The sequence below is a fragment of the Melanostigma gelatinosum genome, assembly GCF_949748355.1.
Source record: "Melanostigma gelatinosum genome assembly, chromosome: 7".
In the NCBI taxonomy this organism is placed as follows: domain Eukaryota; kingdom Metazoa; phylum Chordata; class Actinopteri; order Perciformes; family Zoarcidae; genus Melanostigma; species Melanostigma gelatinosum.
In genome coordinates, this window is record NC_136640.1 from 18,227,990 (window position 1) to 18,255,200 (window position 27,211).

The window sequence follows — 27,211 nt, forward strand, 5'->3', positions numbered from 1 at the left end:
AATGAACATTCTCTGTGTACTGCGTCTGTAAAGGTGTTTTCTCTGATATCTAAGTGTTGTTTCTAATTTGCATGAGGTCTCTGTAGGTTCTTAAACAAACTCTTTATGCACTTTATTTTTTATGATTTTCGTCTTTTATATCCCTTTTCTATGTTTATAGAGAAGCCACAATGTTGATTTATTTAGCTGTGGAGGAGTTTACTCACCACTCGTGCTACTTATTGGGATACTGCTTTTTGGCAAATGAAAACAAATATGCATTCAATTTTATTCTCTGTCGATTGTTCACTGTTTGTTATGTTGCTGTAATAGAATTTGAGGCTAGTTCTGGAAGTCGGCTTTCTCCAGATAACATTATCAAAATGTAAATGTTTGGTACAGACAGACCCTGAGTGGTTTTATTGATAACTAACAGCCAGTGCCCTAAGGGAACGCTGGAGAGAGGTCAAACCACAAAGGCCATGGCGGTGTCTCCTCTTTGTTCTCCCTGCTGCCTTACTCTTCTCCTGCTCTGCTCATCCCTCCCTCCCGCTCTCTCTCGCTCATGCAGCCTTACCCCGGAGAGATGCTGATGGTATGTTATTTGGCTGCTGCTTGCATTTGTGTCGAGGTGAATTCTGGGATGCATCCACCAGCTCAGTGGGGTAACGCTTAGCAGGGTCACACAACTGACGCCTGGTTGTTGTGGCCGCTGACCCCGTCTGTCAGGACTTCAGGACTGTTAGCAAATACATTTTTTCTTTTTTGAATGGAACTGTTAACGTTACACCTCACATGCTGACAGATCTTAACCCACTTTGAGTTGAGCAGCTGCTGCTTCACACAACACATTGTTAGCATTACTTAGTAGTGGTCAGTTACTGAGCTGTTGTTAACCTGACCCGTTTACAGACTGGGGACAAGTGGGTTGGATCAGCAGCAGCAATGTGAATACTCAGGCTGACTCCCAGGTGGAGCTGCTTTTGGCCTTCAACCAAATGCCAGCCTCGGTGTTAATGTGCGTCTCTTCCCACAGGAACGAGGCCCGGCGCACACATGCTCATTTCTATGGAGATGAGCTGCATCTCTCATCAGGCAAACATGCAAAGTCATCTTGCTGGCTGCAGCGGGGTCACTGCCACTTACTGGAGCGAAGAGTCATCTCAGAGTGCAGATGCAGGGAAAGCAACTTGATAACTAGATAGCGAAGGTGCAAATAAGATCTGCGGCCAAGATCCTGACAATCATCACGCGATACAGTTGTGCTCGGATGGAAATCTGTGTCTAGTTTGTTTCTAACAGGAATATATGAATGAAAGCCAGGTGACATGTGTCTGCGCTGTAATGTTGGAACGCTTGGCTTGTATTGGATGTGGTCCAGCTCGAAAACAAAACTTGTGTTTGACACGGAGCAAATTAATCCAAAAGCAGTCGCCGGTCAGGGTGTGAGTGATGTGATGTTTGAATTGTCTCTGTGTCGAGGAATTATTCGTACACTCTGAAGTCATGAAAGCCAACTAATGGATAACAACTATGTGGATAACAAGTAAAAGACGTACAGTACTTTCTTTTAACAGCAGCAGCTCTCTCACTTTGACACCAGCCGACCTCTACTTTCCACCTCTTTTTCATCTTTACATTTTGATTTATTTAAATCATGTTACAAAAGGAAATCATGACATTTTCTCAGCTCCCTTTACTCTGTTGAAACCAGGTTGTGATTACAAAGGGTGTGGACATAAAAGTAAGCGAAACAAAGAGCAATATCTGGATGTCAGCATAACTAGTTATATCTGGGTAGCTCCATTTGACCCAGTTAAGATGGCATTCAGTGATATGTGTGTGTGTGTGTGTGTGTGTGTGTGTGTAGGTGTGTGTGTGTGTGTCTATATGTATCTATATGTATATGTATCTATCTATATATATGTATCTATCTATATATATGTATCTATCTATATATATGTATATATGTATCTATCTATATATATGTATCTATCTATATATATGTATATATGTATCTATCTATATATATGTATATATGTATCTATCTATATATATGTATCTATCTATATATATGTATATATGTATCTATCTATATATATATGTATCTATATATATATATGTATCTATCTATATATATGTATCTATCTATATATATGTATATATATGTATGTATGAGAGTTGCTGTTTTTCTAGATGCAGTTGAATCCATCATTAATTACAGTAGCATGGTTTGGTCACTGACGTCATGGAAGGACCTACCGGTATATCACGTACCCGTTTCTGTGTTTCCCTCAGGCAGTGAATGAAAGCATAGACCCGTCTGCATCGGGTGCCTTGTCATTAAGTATTTGACTGAGGGGCTGTGCATCAACAAACAGGTACTTCAACACATGTTCACTCACTGTCACACAACAGTGGCATCCCAATAAAAATATTGTCTTTGTATAAGCAGTTTCTCTTCCCAGCTCCTCTAGTGACAAAACGCATCAGACACAGAGAGAGAGAGAGAGACCCACATTATTGGTGTAGCAGCAGACGGCATCTGGGGTCCGTATTACAGCAAGTGACAGATTTACACTTCTCTGTTGCACATGAGCCACTAGGCATTTAATGATGTGTGCTGTGAATACAGATTTCTACATTATGCCCGACAATGCTGTCGTTGTTGATGTGGCGGTCCTGTTTCCAATACGTCTCCCTGTAAACTTCGTCCCCTTTGGTGTTGAAGTGCTGCAGCACCGTATCGCCTGCGGTGTGCTGCTGCGTCCGGCCTGCTCTCCCGCTTCGTGCAGTCCTGTAAAGGCTCTGCTTTTGAGAAAGGTTAGTGTAATCAATCTCCTGGATGTTTGTATTTCTTGCTCCAGTACGGCCGGGATGTTTCCATTTCCTGCTGATATTGAAGCATGAAGGGCTCTCTAAGAGCGCGATCACACACTGATTTAATGTAGCTGAAGTAAAGGGGGGAATATTGGGGGGGGGGGGGGCTTAGTGTGAGTTAGGGGTTTGGATTACAATTAATACTAAAGGATCACCGTAATGAACAAAGACACCCTCCATTTGTATGGCTCATTATCCTCCCTGCCACATTATAACTGGACCTATTTATAATTAGTCACTTGGACGTACTTTGTGTGCTTGTTTTTTCCATCTGGTTTAAAGCACTAACTTTGGACAAAGTACTTACGATGGACTCTCGCCAGTTTGCTGTTGAATATTTAGGTGCGTCGTCTTTAATGAAACATCAGTGGAGCTCATCTTCTGCTTCAAATGCCACAAAAGTGTTGCTCATACATGTATTCATGAGAGACCAATGGACACCTGATGTTCTACTTCCCTCGTTTAATTAAAAGCTTGGCTTCTCCGATATAGTCAATCAATTCAGACGGTTTACTTTTCAGTTGCACTCTGTGTTTTTCCTCTAATCTCTGGGATTGTAGACCTAAGAGTTACTGCACCCTATAGGATTTATTTAAATTTTCTGTTTTAATTTGATTTGACAAAGGAACCAGTGTACCATGTTTAAACATATTATACTACCCGTTTACATTCTACACATAGAATAGACTGTATAACACATTTGTAATGCCTCTTCAAATGCTGCTTAAGTGGAGACACGCCAGGGGAATACTCATGGATATCACCATGAAGCTTCACCAGTTGATTACTTGCATTAAGAAAATGTTTTTCTTTTTTTCATATAGCAAGATTTATGAAAATGTTTGTTAACATATGGAAATGATTACATTACGTTAGTCATTCAGCAGACGCTTTTATCCAAAGCGACTTACGATAAGTGTATTCCACATCGGTATTCAAGAGAACTAATCACCAGAAGTCATAAGTGCATCTCCTTTCGTCAAACAAGCGTCTAAGAGCATAAACCAGAGCGAAAGTACAGTGCAGACACAAACTAGTATGAATACAATAAGTGCTGAGTGGAAGGCTCAGGGTAGTGCTTCTTGAAGTGGTGAGTTTTCAGCCTGATGAAAGATGCGCAGTGACTCCGCTGTCCTGACATCAGTGGGGAGTTCATTCCACCACTGAGGGGCCGGGACAGAAAACAGCCGTCACCGGGTCGTCACCGGGCCGCAGGGACCTCTGAGCGACGGGGCGAGCAGTCGCCCCGAGGCAGCAGAGCGAGGTGGTCGGGCAGGGGAGTAGGGCTTGACGATGGTCTGGAGATAGGAAGGAGCTGTTCCTTGCACTGCCCTGTAGGCAAGCACCAGAGTCTTAAACTGGATGTGAGCTCTTCCAGGTAGCCAGTGTAGAGAAGGGAAGTTGTGTGGGAGAACTTGGGGCGATTGAACACCAGACGAGCTGCAGCTTTCTGGACAACTCCAGAGGTCTGATGGCCGACGCCGGGGCTCCGGCAAGTAGTGAGTTGCAGTAGTCCAGGATGCATTGTATTCTCAAATATGTGCTAATTTGCACAACAGAAATCTTAACATTGGATAAAACCAGGTTACAAGTTCTTGTTTTGTTACTTGACAGAGTCAAAGGTTTTTACCGAGTGAATTTTGGATATCTCTTTATCACTGCATAAATCAAAACATACTGCCATAACTATTCAAATTTCACCATGTTTGGTGAAAATAATATATATGTATATAAACCAGGCTATGAATGATGGATGAACAAACCACTAAAGCTGAATAGGATAAAACAAATCACCATGAAACTTCCCCAGTCGATTACTTGCATTAAGACAATTGTTTTTTTTGTATTTTAAGTTTAATGTTCTGTTTAAATATGGGTTCATGTAACTGCTTCATGCTGCACTGTAGTTCTCTTTTGTAGCTTCGGGGATGCAGTTCAGGCTCTGTGCGTTGTACGCATGGGCATATTGAAGCCCAATTTCAAGCATAGGCTATGCTAAATGTGTGTCACTGGCTAATGCTATTAGTTGTGAGAGCTGGCCTGCTTTGAAAGGAACATCTGGCTGGAGAGCTGCTCAGCAGAGTCTCAAGCAGAGAAGGATTACTGCCGTGGCATTTGGTTTAAGATGATTCAGCCTGGAATTAGATGGCCTATATGGAACACAGCCTGGGACACTCTTACTCCTCTTGTTACAATGAATACAGGGTGTTAGGAGTGCTCAAAGTCTGTGGAGATTGCTGCATCATGCCTCTGACTGATAATGCACGCTTTGATTAATGATTGAGGACTTTATCTCGTATTCCCTGGCTTTGGGCAGAACATTCCCATTCTTGACCATTTCTATGAATTGTGATGACCATATTTTATTTCTCAGCAGGACGGTCATTCGGTGTGAAGCTTTTTCAAGGCTGCAGGCTGTATTTTGATTATCTATCCACAGTATCAGCATCCCACCCGTCAGCCCCATCTCTCCCCTCAAGCATTTCCCTCTACACACAGGATCTGAAGGACAAAAACAGTCAACAATGAGAAGTACTGATGTATATATGTTGAAAAAGGTGAACCAGAAGGCTTGTAAGCATTAAATAACGAGCAGAAAAAACCTTGTATTCTACTTCTATCCGATTCTCCTACGTTCTGAAAATATCAACACAAGCCTGGACAGTTTGGTCATCTGATACGGCCCCAAAACACACTTCCAAGGCCCTTTGGAAAAGTGTTTTGGGCCCCTCAGGAACCTAGACAGTGGGATATTTTATACATTATCTTCTTGTCACCAACATCAAGAATGTGTCAGAGAAAACGGCAGCTCTCGCAGAAAAGTGAATTGTAGACGTAATGATCAGTGTGGCCCGCTGCCATACTAAAGAAGTTAAATGCCTATATTTAAGGTCTGCGCCTTACTGCGCTTATATTTCCATTCAACCCGATACACCAAGCAAGTCTCTCTATGAATGTGCAATACTTCAAGGGGTCCAGGTCGCGAGCCAGACGAGTAGTGCAGAACTGCCTCTTTAAGGGAGCATAAAAGTGCTCCCTGACGAGAGAGGCTCTGTATCCATGGTGGCATATTTTCCCTTAGAGAGCACGCCGTCATCATTATCCTCCTGACGACCTTTTCTGCACACAGTTTGAATATAGGGCTGTAAGTTCCTGGAGAGAGTCTGGGTGTACTATTTAGTTTACTTGTATCACAGTAGTGTTGTGAGCCAATGGAAATGCCGTCTCAACCGTACTGGTTGTCACTCACACCGGGGCCATAATTGCTTTCAGCAGGTGTCCCAGGTCTAAATCAAAACCTCAAGAATGGATGATTAGAACGAAAAGTAACAATTCTGTTGAGCAATCACTTGCACAGTGTGACAGATAAACAGAGCATTGCAGTCGATCAATACATGAGGCAGAGGTCTCTCTTCCCAGTGTCCCTTGATATGATGGTGCCAGTACCAACCAATGCATTTAACTCTCCCCATCTCTCTATTTTGGGACTAGAAAGATGCTTCTTCAGTAGAGCATTATGCTGCCTGGCTTGTTTCTGACAGCTGCTTTTACAGTTTGTGGTTCGGTCACAGCAATGCCCCACAGAAGTGGCCCATTGCCAGAAGCAGGTCTCTATTGCCCTTGGATGAAAATCGCTGCGTCACCACGCAGGGGGAGGAGATGGAGGACGGGGAATGGGGTGAGGAGAAGTTCAGGACAGCCTCATCGGGACTGCAGGGCACGAGAGGACAGCCAAGCTAAATCCATGTGGCGGCTGCAACTGCATTTTACAACAACAATATGTTCACAATGTAGGCGTTGACAACCATTAGATTGAAGTTTATCTTCGCGGCTAACAATAAGAAGTGTCCCTGCAGCCACAATCCTGCAGTGGTGATTGTTAACGTTTCCAATCAGCCGTGCAGCTCTGCGTCTATTGCTCACAGCCAGAGGATGCTGTCTGTAGCTGTCCTAGTGTTTTCTCTGGTAAAAGGAGGCCACTCTGGTGCTTTCCTTCCTGTATGAATTGGACCCTTTTACAGGTAGTCTGTGTCCGACAGCCCCAAAGAACGTCTGTATGATGGAGTTGTATAAAAACAGTTGATGCTCGTGGTCTCCCCAAATGTCTACGGACCAGTGACTCAGTGGTGGGCTCTCTCCGGCTGCACTGGAGTCAGAGACGCTTTTCAGGAACAGTTCTATCTGTCTGACTTTATTAAGAGTGTCGAACAAATTAGTGAGCCACTACTGGCCCAGAAATGTCCTTGAGGCTTAAAAGTAAATTTGCACTGCCAACTCTAACAAAGCTGTACATCAAACCTCTGACAGCCTAAAACTTCCCAATCCCCCAATGATCCCGTGTCATTGGTGACTAATCTTGTCTTTGTCTCAGAAGAACAACCTGTAGATCCTCTGACTCTGGTCAAAGAGACACTTTTATGTTTGTAGAGGCTTAAAACAGCAGCAGGAAAATCCTATTTTGAAGGTGGAGCTGATGGCTTGCAGAGACTGTGAGGTACAGTGATACTGTATTTGAAGAGATACATTTCTGTTTTCAGTCAGAGCGTCAAAGTCTGTGTAAAGCAGTTACTTCATCGAGTTGCATTAAGTGTAATTGTTGAAGGTGAGAAGAATGAATGAACATCGACTAGAACAAGAGTGACAGGTGACACAAAGTGATTTGGTGACTACTTGGTCTCCTTTATCTTTCAGCATGAGACAGAGACACGAGCACAAAAGGTCTGGTGGTTGAATCGTGGTTGCTTGCATAACATATGGAAATATACTGTTTGTTTTGTTGTTTATAGTGATTACCAGCACATGTTTAAACTTTGTTGCAGTGACTGAACATTGTGTGAACTATCAAAGAAAGGTATATGTCTGTCTGTCTGTCTGTCTGTCTGTCTGTCTGTCTGTCTGTCTGTCTGTCTGTCTGTCTGTCTGTCTGTCTGTCATAATTGAATAATATATCAACAATATTTATCATCAGTTTTCTAATTGAACTGGATGAATTATTTATAATAATATGTAATTAAATATTACATACTCTAATACTAAATAAATGTTCTCATTTCAAGTAAAATAAGGGATGCATTTAAGATTAAATTACAGAACAGAAAGCTTAATTTAAGAAAAATGAATTTCACTGATTTGCCCTGCAGCTCCCTACCAGTTCATTCAGGGTAAAGTGATGTCTACCAAGAAAACCAAATTATTATATTCTTCTCGTCTTCTAAAAAGATACACTTGTGTGCAGGGACTTTATCTGTGGTTATTAAAACCACTTGTTTCAGCCCTATTCCCCTCTGTGAACATCATTGTTGGTCAGTGAGTGAATGTATTAGGATTCTGATCATATTGGGCTCTTGGGTTTATTTCCTGTGCTTTCATTTTGGATGTTAGTGGGTGCATTTGCTCAAAAGTGTTGTGTTTTGTCTCATGGTGATGCTTCACATTGACTCTTTTAATAAACCTCGCGGTCTCTGAACATATGACACATACCCGTGGGAAAAATGAACATTTAAGAGTCTGTCCATTCTTGGTTAAGACATCTCATGAGATGGTTTACAACGCATGTAATTGGTCGGTGTGTTTCGGTCAACATAAAACCGCTCATGGTGCTGCATGTTCACATTGTGCAGTGATTCTCAACTGCATATACTGTACAATACCTGCCATTGTGAACTTGTGCGTTTACGGCTGCTGCTTTATGTCAGTGAAGTCTTCGTCGCTCATTCCCTGACAGCTGTCATTTCAGTCACTGAGTGGGAATGATTTCACCAGCAGTCGAGCATGTTTCGGGTTTGGACCGGTGTTCTGTTGCTGGTTTATGAGATTGAGTGTGACCTGTTCTATGGGGGGGGTCATCTCCAGCCTGGCAGGGGAAAAAGAGGGAAGTATCTGGTGAGTGACAGGAAAATAGAGTAAGCAGAGGAGGAGAACAAATATGTTCTACTCAGTTCATCAACCCGTCACCATCACCCTCAAGCCTCGAGTATGCACTTCACCACAGTTCAACTCCATCACTGGGATTCAAGTACACACATTCAGATACAGTCTGGCAGTCATTATTTTAATGCATATCAATGATATTCATTTTCATTTGAGATGAACATTTTTTTTTCTTAATTGAAACAAACACTACATGCAAAGTCTTATTCTACAGAACTTCTGTTTTTCAATATTTAAACACACTCAACCTATTTCCTTTCATACTTTGGACTCGTGTGATCCAAAATGCAGAATGTGGTAGACTGTTTGCTCTGCTGTCACATTTAACTGTATTTATTCTTGTAGTCAGGCTGCAGCCCTTTGACTGTGCATGGCTGGAGCCCAGTGTCTTGTTTTAATTTGTCATCTGTCATGTGTACGACTTAAAGTTAATCCCATTTTAAATGATGCATCTAAACACTGCATATATTCACTTACTGACAGAAGTGCTGAGTTAGTAGGAGGCGTCACTGTGGGATCCATGGCTTGTCTGGTCATTATAATTCGTATAATTAATAACATTTGATTATAGTTGTTTGTGATGACCTGTTTCTTGCTTCTTGCTGACATCAGAATCTCAACAACACGGAAGAATAAAAAACATCTGCATTGACAACATTTACCAGCAATGAAAGCGGTTCGATGGTGGGAGTTCATGCCACAGTAACCAGTTTAAGAATTGATGTGAGACCATTTAACCTAATCCTCATGACAGCAGTCGGAGTTTAACCAGGTTAGGACATTTACGCGCGCTGCACAAAAACTGGATGACTTGAGTAACCAGATTACGGATAACATTCTCCATGCCTGTAAGCGTGGCCACTGATTGAATCAAACGCTGACTCCTAATACTCTGTTCAGCTCCAGATAACCTCTCGTCTCTCTGTCCACGAAGCCTCCAGAATGGCACTTGAGGGGCTAGACAGTCGGTCCCTGTCGGTACATTCGTTCCCAGTCAGAGGGCAGCTGGTGCTTCCAGGTCCGTCACTGACTCGGTGTGTTGTGGACGATGTGCTTGTGTTTCTGCACTGAGCCGTGTGATTGCCATGTGTCAGAGAGCATGGCCAAGTCTCACTCGCGGCATCTGCAGATTAGTGTGCGTTGCCTGAGTGACCACGTTTCTGTCCAATCCTCTCCCTTCATTTTATCTCGGTCTTAAGATGCTGGCTGGTATCCTAAACACACTCCAACTAGGCAATTATTTTTCCCAAGGGGCAACATGAGAAGCAGGGACTGTTGTGGAGAGTCCAATAGACTGAACTCAGTCCTGCTCTATATTATTCCACCTCTTTACAAAAAGTAAATTGTTGGTTTTGATAAGCTGTGAGTGGTAAGAGTAAATATTATGCTCAGTGGTGGAATGTAACTAAGTATATTTGCTTAAGTACTGTACTTGTGTACAAATTCAAGATACTTTACTTGATTAGTTCTATTTTACTTGTACTTCCACTCTCAGAGGGGAATATTGTACTTTTAACTGGCTTTAGTTACTAGTTACAGTATAAAAGAGTAAAAATAAGCTCCACCTGAAACATCTGCAGCAGGAATAATGATCCAAACAACATATATATATATTTAACATCCGTATATAATAGTAAAACACTAGCAGGGTTGACATGTTTCTGCAAATTTTTTACTTTTATCACTATTGTATTTAGTCCAATGACCATTTTCTTTTTTCTTTTTTTTTATAAGTCAATATTTTATTAAGGTTGTTTTTTTTTGTTGCACAGAAAAACAAAAACACATCCTAAACAAGTAAGAAATAATACTAGCAATTCATGCACCTGGCAAAAGGCCAGGAGGAAATACATTTAAACAAATAGTTAAATTAAACAAAATACATCAAAACAACCATGCAGCATGCCAACAACATTGTCCGTCACTCGTGTCAACCATAACTTCAGGATCAGATATCAAAATGATGTATTGGAAGAGTTCTATACACAACAATATTTATGTTAAGATCTATATTTGCACAGATGTAGTAGCATCCTGTTTTAAGAGAGTACCTGCCTTCTTAAAAGATAATGAGCTTCAGCAATGAACAGAGTAAAAAAAAAAACCCTGTGTGAGGTTAGGGAGGGCAAATCACCAGCCAAGTTCTTATTCTGACAAATATTTGGTCCATTTTTTCCATCTTGCTATGTATGCGTCTTTCCTTAATCTCAGTAGGAAAGTCAGTCTTTCCATATCGTGAATTTCTTTCATGATTTCAATCCAATTTTCGACTGAAGGTGGGTCGGTTTGTAGCCACTTACGAGTAGCATTTTTTGCTGCTACCGTTAATATTTTCAGGAGGTATCTCTCATTTCCTGTTATTCCTTCTGGTAGATCACCCAAATAAAGTGACTTGCATGTGAATAAAATCTGCTGCCCAAGAATATGCTGCATAATTGTCCAAGTGTTTTGCCAGAATGTTTGTATCTTGGAGCAGCACCAGAAGATATGGTGGTGGTTTGCACAACCCTCCCCACAATTTCTCCAGCATGTACGGTTTATTGAGACTAAGTATGTCTTCATTTTAGGGGTAATAAAGAAACGAACAAGGTTCTTCCGGCTAAATTCACGCTAATACATTGAACAGGAAGTAGTGAACACGGTTTCACACATATTCTCCCATTGCTGACTGGATATTTGATCTTCTAGTTCTTTCTCCCATCTCTCCTTGATATATGTTGCGGTAGTTCTTCTGCCCTTTGTGATTCCCTGGTAAAGTTTTGAAATGACTGATTTGGAGCTGCCAATGTATGCCCGTACTATTAATTTTATTATTTCATTCGGTTCCATATTTACCTCATGTCTCTTAATTTATTTTGAAAAGTACTGCGTAACTGTAAATATCTGAAGAAATCATAATTTTCTAACTTGTATTTTTCCTTCAATATCTGGAAGCTGTGTGATGTCTTTTTCTCCAGTATTGTACAGAAGGCAGTAATACCTTGTTTGGTCCAGTACCTGAATCTATACTATTTGGTGTAAATTCTGTGTCATATGCAAGCCATCTAAGTTTTCTTAACTGGGTCCACAAACTTAGTTGCTTTACAACGTCAAACCAGGTGTGCAGGGTGAATGAGACAATGGGGTTCAGTTGGGCGCGATAAGTTAACATTAATTTGTGGTCTGCGATCGTTGCTTGTACTGGAATACCTTTGCATTCATTTTCCATCTCCTTCCACTTAGCCTCGTAACCATTATCACACCAAAGAACTATTATTTTTAATTGGGCGGAATGGAAATACTCTCTAAGGTTAGGGAGAGACATACCACCTCCCTCCTTACTAATGGTTAACGTGCTATATTTAACCCTTGGTTTCCTTCCGTTCCAAATTAATCTGGAGATCTGTCTGTCCCAGTCCTGGAATTGTCTGGCTGGGATTTTAACTGGTAGTGACATAAATAAATACAGTAGTGTAGGTAAAATGGACATCTTTATAATATCAATTCTCTAACTTAGGTTCAATAGCGGTGTTGACCAATTACTCAGATCTTCTTTAATTTTTTTGTTTACAATTTCATAGTTGTTTTTTTTTATACAGAACACTAGTACAGTGAGTTAACCAAATTCCGAGGTATTTAATTGCTTTATGTGACCAGTTAATGGGGATCTTTTGCTTTATAAAAGGTGAAGGGTTGTAATTAAATGGTAATATTTGAGTTTTTTGCATATTTAATTTGTATCCTGAATATGTACCGAATTTATCAAGGAGTTCCAAAAGGTTGGGAAGGCAGATATCTGGGTCACGGATGTATAGTAATACATCATCAGCGTATAACGCTATCTTATGTTCCTTATTTTTTATCAGAATTCCTTTTCTATCGCAGCATTCTCTTATTGCTTGTGCCGAGGGTTCCATGTAGAGTGTGAAAAGAGTTGGAGAGAGGGGGCACCCCTGATGAGTGGATCTTTCCAATTTTATGCGGTTTTGATTCTCGCTGTCGGGGCAGAATATAGAGCTTTAATACTGTTAATTGACTTTTCGGTGAAACCAAATTGTTCTAAAACCAAAAACAAATATTCCCAGCTCACGCAATCAAAAGCCTTTTCAGCGTCTAGGCTAACTAGCACAGCATTTGATTTGGTTTCGCCGATATTGTCTATAACATGAAGAGAGCGTCTAATATTATCTTGCGTTTGCCGTCCCTGGACAAAACCAGTTTGGTTGCTATCAATTAGGTCAGGAATGAAGGAGTCCATTCTCCTAGACATGATGGATGCATACAATTTGTAGTCCTGGTTTAAAATTGAAATCGGACTATATGACCTACATAGCATTTTGTCCTTGCCTTCTTTTGGAATGACAGAAATAATAGCTTCACTCGATGAGGGTGGAGTTGACATATTTTCATATTGACAAGTGTCCAATTAAAGGAGTTAAAAAGTACTGGAGTCAGCTCTTCCTTAAAGATCTTATACCATTCAACCGGTAAACCATCACTTCCTGGTGTCTTATTATTTTTTTCACTGCAGTTTCCAATTCTTTTTTGGTAATCTGTGATGTCAAGTGGTCATTCTGTTCTTGTCCAATTGAAGGCAGGTCTATAGATTTTAGGAATGATTTTATATTCTCTTTAGTTTCTTGTTTTGGTTGTGAGTATAGGGTTTTGTAATATGTTTGGAATGCAGTGTCGATCTCATCGAAGTTATTGCTTATTTGTCCTGATTCAGGATGAAGTATTTTATATACCGAGTGTGAGGTCTGTTTTTTCCGTATTTTCTTAGCAAGTAATTTGGTCGCTTTCGGACCTATTTCATAATATGTTTGTTTTAGGAATTTATATTTTTTCTCTCTTTCTTCTTTACAAATATCCAAGATCAGATTTTTTATTTCTTTAACTTTGGTCAGCATTTGGGTGTCATGTTGTTTCTCCAGTTCTTTTAGATTATTTTCCAGCTGTTTAAATTTCATTTTCAGACCTCATTTTCTTTTTGTCAGTTCAGTGAGCGAGTGCACTGAAGTCAGGTTGAATGTGTGAGGTGAGATGTGAAGGACAGCTGACAGGTGATCGTCTGTGAGAGAGGATCTGGATCTGGATTCAGTAAACTCCATCACGGAGAATGTTTGTTCACATATGTAGGTCGATCCAAAGAGAAGCAACATCTTCTGAGCATGTTGCTCTTGCAGTTTAGCTAGCAAAGCCTCAGATGTCTATTACTCTGCATCACCAACACACTGCAGTGACGCTGCTGCTCGCACACATTCACGAACGTACTGACGTACGTAAATAAACACAGCAACAGTCTCCTTCAAAATAATAGCAATGCAGCTGTATTCTGTGTATGATGTACACTTATGTACGTTTTATTCCTAATTTCCCATTGACGTCCTGCCGTACAATGCCCAGGTCTGCTTTAGAAGCACCATTTTGATCCGTCAATGTGTGATAATGGTGTAAAGTGCACATTTTCCATTGATCACCACTGTTTTATTTGTATTTTTGGCAAACCAGTTGACACACTAGTTTCTGACATTCCTGTATGACTTTTGCTCATTCTAAGAAGCAGAACTTTGAATTCTGGCATGTTTCAACAGAAAATCATTGGGAAAACGATACTGGAACACGGTTTGATTGTCAGGTGATCTCTGGGAAGTGCAGTGCAAAACTATCACGGCAGCAGCCACAACTAAAAATGAGTAAACCAACATAATTGTTTCAACATCTGTTTTATTCATACAAACATGCATCGCTTATTGTTCTCGTAGAGCAGGTTTTTCTCCAGTTCTAACACATGAAGTTAGGACCACATGATGGCCAAAATAACCATAACGATACATAATCAATACAAAACAAAAAACACTTGTCATAATGGAGACAGACCACAGAATACATGAGTCGGCTTATCTCCACTGACTGTGGGGCGGTGTACTTTGTGCTTTTTAGTGGGCCCGTCTGTACATAGGTAACCTTTACATTTAAGAAAACGATGAGACTAAATAAATCACATTTAATCTTCAAACTCTTCTGTTTCTTAGCAGTGGAATTGCTGTAAGACTAGATGTGTTGTTTATGTCTATAACAAAACAAATGCTGTTAGACCTGTTGCAGAGTTTGCCTGAATGTTCTCAGTTGGCAGGCACGTAACTAGGGTTGAAGTAGTTTTTACTTGTTTTAATTAATGGCCTTTTGCCCATTACGTAATTATAGAAATATCAATATTTGCTCCATCTCTGGAGGTAATTACTGTGCTGTGATGATCTAAAGGACTTCCTGCTGTGGACCAACTCCACTGTTGGCAGCATAAGGTGACTCTGCTGTTTCACAGCCGTCTGTCTGTCTGTCTGCTCCACCATTCCCCTGTCCATCTATCATTCATGCATGTGCTTCAGCTCATGAAGTGCGATATATATGGGTCTAAAAATTGCACATGATTCCCATCATATTCTTGCAATACTACTTTCTGTACTGTTTGGCACTCTACCAGCACCACCAAAATGTATTTATGCCATAATAATGATACAAATATAAAGATTCTCAAAATGTCCCTCTCACATATTTATAATAATATGAATAATTAAGTTGCCATTGCAATTATTGCCATTATTATTACCGACCCTTTTAGTTCTGCGTTTAGTGGTGTTGCCGTATCTCTGTGGTGATGCCTGACTGCTGTGTGTAGGTCCAAGCAATGTCAAACACTGTGCTGCCTCTTTCTGCCATTATACTTTCAATGTAATATGAGTGTTGCGTAGGTTGTGATATGATATGAAGTGTTATGAAAATGATAATTTTATGAAGAGATTTATGGAGAGAGAATGTTTCTGTTAGTTATTTAGAAATGTACTTCAAAAAAATCCGATGCATGTGACTGATCGGCCGTCACCGGTCTCTGCTGATCAGCTGACAGCCGGCCGGTTTGGATCAGTGGTCGATTGATCGCTGCATCTGTAGTTAAATTGGTGCCTAGCAATGTTATTTTCAGGTCTTGCAGAGCAGAAATCCTTTAAGCCAAGACAACCTAATTAAACAGCACATCATGTAAATTCATTTCTTCTGTCATTGTGTTGCTAATCTACACACTTCTACCCCGTGCACAGAACAAACAAACCTCATTTTTGGACCATCCGAGTTAAATCTGATTTGAATATTCATATGCATCGCAAAAGCTAGCAGTGCCCGCACTGCCTGCGACGCTGCCTGGGATTGATCAGTGCATGAGAATGAGAGTTTTGCATTTTTTTTATATGGCTCCGACTTTCAGTGAGCAACATTCTGCTCGGCAGCCTCGTGATGTTGGGCAGTTTGAGGCTGACGGGTTGTGTTGATGCAAGTAATTACACAGTAGTTCATATAAGACCATAATAGAGCCACCAATCTGAGACCGTACCACACTCGTCCACATCCCACATGGACACACGGAGAGTCTGATGAAATGACTGCGGTCTTTTTCTTAGACAACCTTTTTTTTTAAGAAAAAGCAATTTTATGTTCCTTATACATTCTGTTTTAAACTGCAGCCCTATTTCCCCAAGCATCTGTATACTCTGTCTGAAATGCAGTTGTTGGTTTTTTTTTTGGATTGATTTTCTCAAGTTGTTCCTCAATGTCAAGAGACTGTCAATAACAGCTTTCCATGCAAACAATTCCCAGCTTGTTCTTGCTGTCTTTGTTTTTGGTGTTTGATTACCTATTTGACATTCAGCTGGAGAGAAAAGTGCAAACGCACTTTGTCTTTGCCAGATATAAACTGAGCATGGCACTCGCCTTTGTTGTTTCATGTTTCTGTGCCTTGGTTCAGAGGAGCTTTCAGAGCTTGTAAAAAATCTCTGCTGCAGCGGGGAAGGGAATAGCCTCCCTCTCCAACGCCGGCACCGCAGGGTGAATGTACGGTATCACTGAATATCACACCTTCTGGTGAAGCCTTGCAGCTGGCTTGAGTTGTAGCCACATGCTTCAATGTATGATGTGCTTTCCCGTTTCATCCACCTCATTTTGATGGACAGGCTTGTAAAAATGTCTTCATAATCAATAATTACTTGTCATTTGGTCAAATCTTTTATAAGAAATATTTAATGGGATTCAATTTTCATTTTTTGAGAATGAATACACTGAAACAAGCTCATATATTATCCATGTAAAAAGGCATGGAGAGAAAATATGACAGACATGTCAACACCACACGATTCAGATGATTGATTTGTTTTTTTTCTTCCCGCAGTGACAGCGTAGGCCACGAGAAACACTGCAGCCAGTGTCCCTTCATAGGCAAATATTCAACAACAATGACATTATACAAAATTAGGCAATTACAATTTGTGAATACATTGATCCTGAAGGCGCTTGCTTCACTGTGAGGAAATCCCGCAGCATGCGACGCTCCTTCTGCACCAGTGTTGCAGCTGCACAGAGGCACCCTTTGGGGTCTGTGTAAGACGCACCAGGTTTTCAACTGACGCCAATGTATAAACCCATCAGCGCCATCATTAGACGGCCAGAGAATGTGTTTCTGTGACCCGTAGTGGTCTCGTACGTACTCAAAGGCCTCTGGTCCTTAGCTCTTCAACATACTGTAAATATTATTAAGTAACAGTAGGTCGCACTCTGTTCTAATCTGTCAAAATGGCTGCCGTCCTTCAGATTTTTCCATCATTGTTAAAAGAATTTAGTCAATGACAGAAAATCAAATATTCGGTTTGCGTGTACTACTCTATTATTTCTCCATAGAACACCCAGGCTGAGCTTGAATTGCTCGTTCTCTTTTCATTTCCTCCGAACATGAACATGACAGTCAGGGTTGAGGTTGAAGTACGAGCAGGTCCAAGGAATGACTCACCACGTTCTGTCCTGACTGGCTGTTCATTGTTCATACAGCATCACTGAGTGAATGAAGTGGTTTGGACTACATCTGCTACTGAACTCTGTTCATATTTGGAAAACAATAGTTTGGCTCCACACGGTTATTACTGAATGTGAAGCGACAACACGGTGACCGAGGATGAGGTGTGGAGCATCAGCTGTGAATAGAGAATATCTTTACACCTTCAACATTAAATAAGAATAGTCTCTTTTCTACTCTGCATCCACACATTTCGGCTACAAAAATGATATCCAAAAGTCCTCAAACTTCAACTTAGAACCACTAAAAATACATTTAAAAAATACATTTTAAATAAAGCTAATTCCACTCATAGTACTACTATATTATCAAGTTAAAATGTATATTGCAAAATATGTTTTGTGACCATACAATGGCTTGGACAGCCATGCAACAAGAAAACACTTCTGTTAAAGGGATGTATCAGAAAACAATCACCTTTACATTAACAATAGATCGATGGCAGTCCCCAAAATTGTTAGTTTAATAAGAACAAAAAGAGAGAAATACATCCCCAGTCAGTCAGTTGTATATTCAACTACATTTCATCAAAACAGCATTGCTGCCTCTGTGATATTTCTTGCACGTACTGTAGGCCAACATGCTGGAGATACCTTTTTAGGCATACTGCTCCAAACTTCACTCACGACCAGAGTTCTTTTGGAACTTTTGGCAGTTGTTATGCCAAAACCATTGCCTGAAGAATCATTCATTTTCCATTTGGCTCTTTGTTATATGAATTTTCATTGAAACTTTCTTCAACTTTTCTTCACCGCTGTGTTTTGCTTTAATTCACTTTATGATTCCGGACTGCTTGCATGTTAGGTGAGAGGCTTTATGTTAGCACACCAGCAGCATGCATCCTTTTGAATTAGGAGGAAGAGCCAGCTAGCAAGTGTCTAGCCCGCCTTAGATAATATTCAGCTGTACTCTGAATTCATACTCCATGTGGCATGAGAGGAGAATCACAGATGATGCCAGCCGCCATAGGTAAATCCTCACAAAGGAGCAGAGATTTCTTCAGTTTGCTGTAAGTGTTGGCCTAGAATACAGGAACGGTTTCTCTGCAATGTTCATGCATGTGTACTATGAAGCAGGTATGTTACTGTTTTCACCGTAAGCATCAAGTGGAGCATATGGGGCCAGCATGGGACGAGATTTGTCCTTTTGTCTCGGGGTAATGACCGTGCATTTCCCAGTAGTGACAGGCCAGGCAGGTGGGACAGGCAGTACGCAGTGAAGTAATTACCCTGCAGGACCAGGGGGGAGAAAGACAGGACTCCGAGGTGGCTGGCCCTGCTCTTGTGGAGGTGACAGATTGTTGAAAGAGGGCAGCTGGTGCTTGAAGCGAGACGTGGTGTGTGTCACGAGCAGTGAAGATAGTGACCCCACACCTGGTCAGTAGACGCCTGCAGATAAAGCAGAATTTGAAAGAGAGTACCCAGACTGACGATATGTACACGACATATCATGTAGCACAAAATTGACTCCGCTCAACTGTTTTATTTTTTTGTCAAAGTTCTCCAATACAGTTATAAAAGGAAACATTCCATAATTTTGTTTAATAAAGTGCTCTAAAGTTTTCAGTTTTTTGGATGACTAACATGAGGTACCCCCCCCCCCCCCCCCCCCCATGTTTCCCCTCAACGAGCTCTCATTGGCCGGAGCTCCCCAACAACAGATATTTAACCTGCTAGATATGTAGTGGGATCCTGTGATATATTAAATTGCGATGCATCAGCAAGCACCAATTTAAGTGTGTGTGTGTGTGTGTGTGTGTGTGGAGGAGGAGCTGAGCCCCGCTCCCAGTGAAATACTGACGGAGAGCAGAGGACCGAAGCAGGGTACCTGTAAATTAAAACAAAACATAGCAGAATAGTTGCTTATTATGGCAGGGAACATAACGCATAACGCATTTTATGTATTGCATCCACATTTTGGCAAATTCCACTATTTTCGTCTGTATTTTCCGCATTGCGGAAACCATAGGGTCCTAGTGCAGCATCGCAACAGATTCTCTCGATATTGTTGCTGTCCAGATTGTCATAGCTGTTGGGGTTTAACATCAGATAATAGACGTCAGTGATTTAGGACAGCAGGCCCCCCCCTTACTCCCAGCAGAATGCCTTTGAAGTTCCCATGAAGCCGTTAGTGTACCTGGACTGAGAGGCGACAGGGTATCCCACTTGACCCCTGCCTCACTCCGATGTTGAATATGCAAAGCTCTACGGAGGCATTCATGATGAGCTTGAACACATGACTAACTGTCCACTGGCTATTAGAAAATGCTCATAGTGTCTAGTACATAATGATGCATGGACGGCCAGTGTCCTGATGCATTTAATCCATACCTGCCACCCCCATTGCTTTTTGTGTTGCCCTTGTTTATCCATATTTCCATCCAGAATCTTACAGAATATTTTCAAACGGTGGATGTTGCGGGTCCACTCTGTTCGTCAGGCTGCTCAGATTTGAGCTGTGAAAGCATCTGTTGGTTGGGCATGTCCGGTATCTAAAGCAATTGAAGTATAGTGGGTGGTTGCTTGGTGGTACTTGTAAATACAAATTGCAGAACGATCAGGGGGATTTAAATATACATACCCCAGGCGAGGATTGTGAGTGTGGTATTCGGAGAAATGGAGTCCAAAGAAAGGGAAATGCTTTATTATGCTTATCCTTGAGAGAGCGAGACAAGGTAGGTGCTCTGTTCTTGTTTAAGGGCTCAGAAATTTACATTTTTCCTTTTATGAATTTTAACAAGGGAAATGTATGTTTTCTTTATTTACTCAGCTAATTGTACATAAACCTAGTGGTTAAAGGGTGTTTAACATAAAATATGTGATTCTCTACAAGGCAGAGAGCTTTGACCTCCGTGTACAGCTGCAAGTATATTCTTGTGATTATGACTTTCAAGAATAAAAGCCTCGGCCTCTAAACCCGCAACATAGTTTATTCGTTGCTTATTGTGGTTAGACGACGTGCCGACACTGTGTGGACGTGTAGCTACATTGGATCTGCCCTCAAGCAGAATAGACAGAAAACGTATGTTGACACATAAACATTACACGATGTTTTCTGTGTGTTCAACACTGTTGTTATCCGGACGACACGTGTGTATCTGGACGTGTCATCTGAGGTTTGCCAACATCATAATAGCTCTGTGGAAGAAAGCAGTGTGGCTTGCTGCCAGAAGGTTGATACATTGTCTGTGAGGAAACCGGTCATTAGTGTTGTGGTCAGACAGAAGTGGGGGATGACCACAGTAAACACTGTGAACACGTCTCCATGCACTGGCTTCCTCTCTCCCTCCCCAGTTCTGTGACCTGAATACTGATTCCTGTTTTTTGTTTTTAACCGGAGGACATCTTGCCCCAGCCTGGTAACGTTAATGGCTCTTTGATGATGTGGAGAGGACAGAGTCAAGAGCTCTTCTGCTGTCATTGCCTTCTCATCTTCTTGCATTTCTTGCCTTCTAAAGGTCCATCTCAACCCTCTCTGTTTCCCCGTTCTATCTCTGCATCGCAGTGTCCTTTTCTTGCCCCTATCAAGCAAGATATGTTTGTATCAGCATTGGACCTTTAAATTCCTTTCCTCCTCCTCCTCCTCCTCGAGATGGAAAACTAGCAGCACATATTTCTGGCTGGATGCGCTTATCTCCTCTCTTCACAGTGTACGAGACATCTGGAGAGCACATGTTATATGACAGCATTATTCAGCAGGAGGAAACTATGCACCCTAATCACAAAACCCCTCGACTGTTAGGTCTTTCCCCAGCTTGTCGGCTTCATCCAGTTTGAAATGTGAGCTTGATTTCAACCAAATTATATCTCGAGGTTAATAGCAGCCGGGGTTAATACCAGCTCACAACTGTTGCTCCATATCTAATGTGCTTAATTAGCTGTGAATTAGAGGGGCTTGGTTGATACGCGTGTGTCCGGAGACGGAGCGGAAGACGTTTTTGTTTCAGTTGTCCTGTATTATGGGATTATGTCACATGGCTTGGCTGCGTCAACAAAGGTGAACAGAGAAGAATGCTGCAGTGCAGAGTACCGTCAAGGTGACTGTCTATCTCGGGTCTAATTTATAACTAAGTTATGATAGCTGCCAGTGTACACAATTATAGTTTTTTGGAGAACAGCTTCATGTCTCTGCAACCTGTCTTTGGATTAACAGGGTGTTCCTATTCAGATCATGTACGAAATGTTGTATTTTTGCATCCTTTGATGCCTGAGCCGTCTTTCAAATTTGGCCTGATATCCTCTCTTGACGAGAGCATTTTTACATTGGACTGTACATATTTTCTGTCCTGTGTGCCATGGACGATGCGTGTTTATTCAATCAGGGTTTCCTTGTAGATGTGTTCACACAGCACACCCTCTTTCCTTTGCAAAATATATTTCCTGCAAGGTTGCCTTTTAATTCTCTTCCTTCCCCCTCTGGAGAGGCGAGCACTCCTTGTTTTACAATTCCAAGCATTTCAAGGGATTAGAGCAGGGGTCTCAAACTCATCTTCACTCCGGCCCACATCAGCATCACGGTCGCCCTCAAAGGGCCGGTTGTAAATGTAAGACTGTGTAAATGTAACTACTCCTAACATATTGGTAAATAACTGTCTCCGCATTTGATTATTGTTTATTCAAGTGTAAACATATTGTACATGCAGTTATATAAATGTAAAAATATATTTAAGCACATTTCTGTTATTATAACTTAAATCCTTTAATTTAATTAAGTTAGTTAAGAAACCCACATTACTCTATCAAAGATCAAACTATTATTGAAAATATCAAAGACAAATATCAAACAAGGTATTACATTAACTTTGTTCAAAGCTTAAAATCCTTTCAAGGGTGCATTTGCATAATCATGAAGTATTTCATGTGTTTTTAAAGCTACGTTTAAAGTAGTCTTCAATATACTCACAATACATTTCCATTTCAAGTGTACAGTAACCAGCCAAAGAGCTGCTTCTGTGACTGTGTGTTTAAGTATCTCATCATTTTGACTTTCTATCTCAGAATTATGACTTTCTATCATAGTTATGACGTTCTATCTCATAACTTCGACTTTATATCTCATAATTTCGACTATGGGGATATTTTTATTATCAAGTCTAACTGTAAAAAAAATTAAAATTTTATTTTTATTTGCTGGCGGATTCGCGGGCCACATAAAATGACGTGGCGGGCCGGATTTGGCCCGCGGGCCGGGAGTTTGAGACCCCTGGATTAGAGGAACGACCAGATGATACAACCCATCCAGAATAGTAAACACGCCGCTGTCGCCACACAGTAAGCTGTCAATATGAGATAGGGAAAGCAGTGTGGCTGGGACACTTTTCCCCTTGGACCTAGACCGCTTTTCCACTAAATGCCCCACTGAATGCTGCCAGCTAAAAGGTGTGATTAATTAGTAGAGTGAAACAACAGCAAAGTGCTGTCGCACTCATTCCTTAAGTGCCACTCAAAAGCAAACCGACGAGCATTATTGGGTTTTCATCCCCATTTAGGTTTATTGCACCCTGGCTGCTTTTAAAGTGTAAGACTGGCCACAGATGAAAGGCTTCACTTCTTTGACCATTGGCTGCTCCACATGACACGGTTCAGAATGGGGCCGACGAGCTGAGGGTACAACGGTGGAAACGCTGTACAAAAGCATTTGACACCCTCATGAATCCATAGAAAGTGAGAACTCCGTGTAAAAACCTAACGCGGACCCTCCCGTTGGACAGGTCAGGAACGTTGCGCTGATTCTCCGCTGTGTTCCACGAGAAAGGAGCTGTCCTTGGTGCTGAAGTCAGGACAGGCAGCTGGTGCCCGGGGTAAGAGCTGAGGGATCATTGTCACCTCATGGCCTCCCACATGGAGGGCATCTTTTAGGACCCTGCTACTCTGCCCTGAAATATGATTTTTAGTTTTTTTAGTAAATTGTGTGGGTGAAAACAGGGCAGGTCAATGCAGGAGTAATTTGACATATTCTGAAAAGTTCAATTGTTTCCCAAGTTCACCTTCAGACTTTTTTAAACTCTTTGACTTTTGGGATCTGACCAATATTCACATCCCATAACTCAGCCACCTTTTTTAAAAAGCTCTTACAGCTGTCCTCTCACGACCCTTTTTGCTTCAAATGCCGCCTGTGCCGTCTTTTTTTTTAGTTTGAACTCTTCCCGATTAGCAGAGAGGTTAAACATTAAGTATTTTTTATTATACCGGGGAAATCATGATTAATGTGACACCGCACATTCAAGTAGCAGGACCTTCATGGTCCTTTGTGCTGCTAAATGATTTTACCACACTTGACATGTATTTCCATTTATTCTATTTTCCTGCAGATGGAAATTGTAGTCATGCTATTACTTCTAATTAAGGAGTAAGCATGAGCAAACATCCTGACCATCTTGCTTTAAGTCCAGGCACCTAGACAAATACCACTCTGTGCTTTTTGAGATTTGCTTCATTTAACTTTCGCCTTAATTTATTGGCAGAGAATCTAAAAGCTGAAAGGGTTAACACCTTTCCCAAGGCTTCTTACACGTGACAATGAAATGTGTTTTTAATATCCAGGTCATGTTCCTGTGCTTCTGTCTTCTTTTTGTGAGATCAACCATTCTCTTCGATCCTTTTCAAATGGTTTTTAGTGTTTGCTTGGCGACTGCTGATTTGATGTAATTTTCTCTGTGATTTGAAATAATTGTAGCAGCTGTGTCAGTTCGGGGAAACATTTAAAGAAAAGTTGAAATTCAAGTTCTTTACGGGTCACATTCATGCAACAACTACAAAGAAGCAGTCCGTGGCAATGAAGATCTCCCTCAAACAACGCTGATTAAAAATGTATGAAAAAGAAGTTCATGCAAGTAAAAACAAAATGAGACTCTAAACATAACGTAATGTAAGTTAAAATGAGGGACAACATATTGCATAGTGAAAATATAGAACAAAGTGATGTAAATTAGATTACATTCAGTTTATTAATTTGCAGTTTCAAATCTAAAGATGAATGTAGTATATAAATAATAGGTGTATACAATAAGTACATGTTGGTAAAAGGTGAAGTGACAACTAATTATTGGGTGGGTGTGAGTTCAAAATACAATGTTTGTTTGACTGCTCCTCCAGTTGATGATGTTCTCTCAGGTTGATGTTTTTAACTCCCTGGATAGATTGATGAAATTTCACATGGCGATGTTGTGGCAGGAAGCAGAGACCAGGGCATTCGATACAGCTGCACACTGCCAGGATCGAGAAAAGATTAGATATATGAGGTGGCCGTGAAGTTTGGTGGGACGCGGTCACTCTGCTGTGCACTGCAGTAGAGATGCACCGCCCTCTGGCCTCCGTCGGTTGTGTCCGGGCGTCACCCACGCAGCCTTCTTCTGCCTCCTCACACCGGAAGGTCATATCCACCACAAAGTCTGTCTTGTGTTTTGCCTCGGTGGCTTAGTAGTAGTAGTTAGACCTGACCCCTCCCCGAAAGCTCCAGTATTCAAACTTTACCCTGTTTCTTTTTGTGTTTTGTACATTTCATCTGGTCCGGTTTCTTGCCTTCGGACCAGTGCATGCTTTTGACCCTGAATTAAAACCAAGCAAGTGAAGACAACATGACTTACTTGTCTTTATTCCGGGTCAAAAGCATACACTGCCATGTCATCAGTATACCCTATACATCGCTCTGTAACTGCACTCTCCCTTACCACTGTCTTTGTTCTTCCTACTGTAGCATTCTCACCTTTTTCATTTGCTCTTTTCCTTCACAATCTGTATCTTCACCATGGAAAAAAAAATCATGTGACTGATCACACTGTCACGTCTCAAAATCAGTCTCAATGAAATCAGACTCATTTGTAAAGCTGTAATTCTGCTGTCTAGATATCCAAAGCTTTCACTCTCTTGGGGAATCTGCACCAATTTCTGTCTTCGAGCATCCCTGTTGTGCTCCCATTAACCCGGGCTCACCCTGTTGTTTGGAGTGAAATAGAGCCGGGGGAAATATCATCTACTCCGACCTTGAGGTTCCGCAGAAGCTGGTAGGGTCAAGTGTTTGTGAGACTGTTGACGGAGCTAGAGCTCGGCATTTGAACATTTAGAATTTACTCAACCCCGGAACTTTACAGCAGCATCCCCCCCATTTGGGTTCAATGGGCACATACAGGAAAAACAGACAATATTTATTGCATATTCCAAAAGCACAAGTTGTGATAAAAAGACGTTTTTAGGAAGTGTGAGTCACCACAACCAAGGTCCTTGAGAACTCAGCTGCAGCGTGGCACCCAGAATATTATCCAGTTTGTTGAAGCAGAATGAGAGATTAGCCATGGACAGACACAGAGGTGCACCCTCACTCGCAGACGGACACACTCGAAGGATCCCATGGTTCTCCTGGCTGAGATGATGAAATAACTTTTTATCTGAGATTTGAGACTCTTTGCAAGCAGCCATGAATCGAATGAATTGAATCCTTAATGTGTCGGCCTTCAGTTAACTGATCGATGATGACTAAGCCCAGCTGGTAATGACGAGGTGGGAAAACGAGGTTGTTACTAAACTGACTGACAGATGTTTACAGACGGACGATACATTTGTGCCTTTCTTATTTAAATTTGGAGACGGGAAGAAACGCAGCATGGCTCCATGAACTGTAAAGATTTTCCAAAATCCTCAGTGAAGTACTCCCCGCGAGACTGAATCATTACGAAACACCTTTCATTTCCTTGGGGCTTGTATGCTGCAGGCATCCAGTTCAGTGGAGCGTAAACACTGTAATCTGTAAATCTTGAGCAGTGTTTCCACAAACAATACACCAACCCTCCTGACATCTCAATCACAGTCTGGTCACATGAAGGGAGTTAGTCTAGAATGCAGGTCACACTCTCTCCAGGCCCTTCAGTGCTCACTGGTGGGTTTAGGCTGGCCTCTATTTCAATGCAGTCAATGCTCCTGTAGGTTCTCTAAATAAAGGCACAGTGGCTGTACTCACTGGTCGGTGGTGGGATTGACTTTTAGTTCCTAAATATTGCTGTTGTAATTGTTGACTTCATGGTTCCTTGTATGAATTATAGTCTTTTCTTTCCATGATTTATGATACATTTGTTTTTATTTTTAAGCTCTTGCCTGTTCAGGTTTTATTACTGAAATGATAAATATGAGGACGCGAGTGCTGTACTTTTCTTTGTTATACAGTTCAACTACTATTCGGCATGTGGACGTCAAATATAGACTTGGCGTGGATCCACACACTCTGAATTCCTGAGTACATCTCCTGCCATGTAAAGTCAGACACACCAGGTGGCTGCTGTCTGGTAGCTGTTAGACTGAGCCAAATTTTTTAGTGAATGAGAGGAGACTCTCCAGGTGTCACACAGAAGGAAGCGGGCATTATGCAGTGGGTATTATGCAGTCGTCATGTCCTCTCACCTAGAGCTGTTCAATCATGCACTATCCCCTCAGTGATGATGAACACATCTACTTCACAGTCTGTGGCGAGATGAGAAAAGTTTGCTTCCAACTTCTGGCTGAGGCTTGTTTTTGTGTTCAGGTGACAGGTTGACATGGCCAGTATTACATTTTTGGC

The 27,211-nt window shown here is 41.4% G+C and overlaps 1 protein-coding gene across 1 annotated transcript in view; it reads left to right on the forward strand.

Moving 5' to 3' along the window:
* LOC306780247 (neurobeachin-like) overlaps positions 1 to 27,211 on the forward strand; it is a gene marked incomplete at its 5' end in the record, with an annotated part of 185,287 nt that overhangs the window by 6,396 nt on the left and 151,680 nt on the right.